The sequence below is a fragment of the Lathyrus oleraceus genome, chromosome 5 (assembly GCF_024323335.1).
Source record: "Lathyrus oleraceus cultivar Zhongwan6 chromosome 5, CAAS_Psat_ZW6_1.0, whole genome shotgun sequence".
In the NCBI taxonomy this organism is placed as follows: domain Eukaryota; kingdom Viridiplantae; phylum Streptophyta; class Magnoliopsida; order Fabales; family Fabaceae; genus Lathyrus; species Lathyrus oleraceus.
This window is the reverse complement of record NC_066583.1, coordinates 401,481,116-401,483,794: the sequence shown is the minus strand read 5'-3', so window position 1 is coordinate 401,483,794 and position 2,679 is coordinate 401,481,116. Positions and strand designations below refer to the sequence as shown.

General features: G+C 35.7%; 1 long non-coding RNA gene across 1 annotated transcript; it reads left to right on the top strand.

Annotated features, from left to right (window-relative positions):
* The first annotated feature begins 1,200 nt into the window (after positions 1-1,200).
* LOC127082039 (uncharacterized) lies at positions 1,201-1,734 on the top strand. The gene is made up of 3 exons (XR_007788145.1): positions 1,201-1,319; positions 1,411-1,484; positions 1,592-1,734. It is a non-coding gene; the product is annotated as an uncharacterized LOC127082039 (long non-coding RNA).
* Positions 1,735-2,679: the final 945 nt, after the last annotated feature.

The window sequence follows — 2,679 nt, the reverse complement described above, 5'->3', positions numbered from 1 at the left end:
CGATTGAGTTTTGTACTGAATATTTGTCTAATGTTCAGTCAATCGGACTCCCCAAGTCTCAGCTTGTCGAAAAGAAAGAAGGAAAAAATCTAATTGGAAATAAAATCGTGGCAGTATCAAGGGTCGAACGGGATCAAGTGCATTTGTATGTTCTGCACAATGAGAATGAGGTTGAGCCGTATGTTGAAATTCACAAGGATGTTCTCCGAGGTTTAAATCCCAATAGAAATGAAAATTGGATAGTACGAGAGCACAATCGATGTTTTATACCTTGGTTTAAGGATCATATTTATTCAAAGTATTATTCAGATCCCGCTTCAATAACAGAAAGGTTGAGATGCTTAGCATATGGTCCAAGTTTCCATGTTTTTTCTTATAGCGCATACGCTATTAATGGATACACATTTTATACCAAAGAACAAGATGATAAAAGTACTATGCAGAATAGTGGTGTCACCGTAGTAGCTGAAGCAATGCACATATCAAGTGTGAAGGACTTAAACCCCAAATTTGCAAATCTGTCGTATTTTGGTGTTATCGAGCGCATTTGGGTGTTTGATTATGAGAAGTTTCAGATTCCTATATTTGGTTGCAAGTGGGTTGAAAATAATAACAGCATTCGAATGGATAAGTCAGGATTTTTGCAAGTGGATCTTAATAGGGTGGGATACAAAGATGAGTCTTTTATTCTAGCCTCTCAAGCTAGACAAGTGTTCTATGTCAATGATCCGAAAAGTACGAAATGGTCTATAGTTCTTTTTCCAACAAAGTAATTGATGAAAACACTGGAGATCAAGGTGATATTGATGTTGAGATTGAATCGTTTACCAGAAATGATCAAGATGAGAATATTATATCAAATGATTCATATATTAGAAATGATCATAATGAGGGTATTTGGATCAATCCAACCGTCCGTGTTGTTAAGAGACATGTAGAACATATTCCAACCAAGAAAAGAAAGAGAACTTAGTGAAAAAGGTACAGGTCAAATGATTTTAATTGTTTTCTTTATTACAGGTAAAATGACTTTTATGATTTTAATTGTTTTTACATTTGTCATCTGATTTTAATTGTTTTCTTTATTACAGGTAAAATGGCTATTATGAAGTCAATCATTCGTGCAAGAGACAAGGGTGTAAAATTTGAAGTACATTGGAGTGCTGAAGACCAACTAATTTTTTTTCATCAGGCTTGTGTCTCAATAGAGGATGGGTATCTACCTAAAGTTACTTTTGTAGTGGTCCAAAAGAGACATCACACCCGTCTCTTTCCTGTCAACCCCAAAGAGACCGATAGAAGTGGAAATATTATGCCAGGTTTTTTCAATATATTTCTCAACGCAGCTGGTATATATTATCATTTGAATTTATCACTTTTTGCTGATTTTGTTGTTCTAAATTGTCAAAGGAACCGTGGTAGACACCAGCATTTGTCACCCTAGGGAATTTGATTTTTACCTTAACAGCCATGCAGGAATTCAGGTAATATTAGCTATGTCATTTAACTTTATGCCATTGTTTACTATTTGTTGCTCAATCGCCTTTTGACAGTTCTGTGTTATTTGCATTTGGACGTGTTCTTTTTGCAGGGGACTAGTCGACCAACGCATTATCATGTGTTGTATGATGAAAATAAATTCACTGCAGACCAGCTACAGAGTTTGACCAATAACTTGTGCTACACGTAATGATATGATTTGCTTTTTTAATCTTAATTAATGTTTTCTAAACTTGTACTGTTTTCATTTAATTTTAGAAGCCTTCTGATACTATTTTTTTCCATTCAGTTATGCGAGGTGTACTCGATCTGTCTCAATAGGTTTGTTACTCGATTCCCTTTGCTTGTTTTTGTTTTAGGTTATACAAAACTTTAGTTTAACAAAAATGTTATCTTGTATGCAGTTCCTCCTGCCTATTATGCACACTTGCTATTATTCATCATGGGTGGATGGGCGTTATTTTGTTTAGTATTGGTTAGAACTACTAGACAGCTTTTGGATACAGTGGTCACTGGGTGTTGGTTGCTATGGATCTTTTGAGACTAATAGTGTATATTGTTGTTGTACTTTTACTAAATCATGAATATGTTGTTGTATATTGTTGATCAAAGAATCATATATTAATGTTGTATATATGGAGGATTAATGTTGTATATAAATGGATTCATGTTGTATATATCAATGGATTAATGGTGTGTAACATTGGATTAAAGGATGAAAAATTTACACTTTTGCAGCATGCGAACAGGTTACCAATTAAATATCCACTGTTTTTCAAACAAATTTTTTTAAAATAACTAACACTTTAGAGGGCGCTTTGTCCAGAAAGCGCCCTCTAAACACTTTACATTGACAACTTTAGAGGGCGCTTTTTCCTGAAAGCGCCCTCTAAACACTTTACATTGACAACTTTAGAGGGCGCTTTTTCCTGAAAGCGCCCTCTAAACACTTTACATTGACAACTTTAGAGGGCGCTTTTTCCAGAAAGCGCCCTCTAAGGTGTCCCTTTATGGACCACTCCAGAGGGCGCTTTTTTCTGAAAGCGCACTATAATGTGGCCACTTTAGACAGCGCTTTCTCCAGGAAAACAAAGCGCTGTCTTTACCTATGCCAGCGCCACTTTAGAGGGCGCTTAAAAGCGCTGTTATAGGCCAAAATAAGCGCCCTCTTTTCCCTTA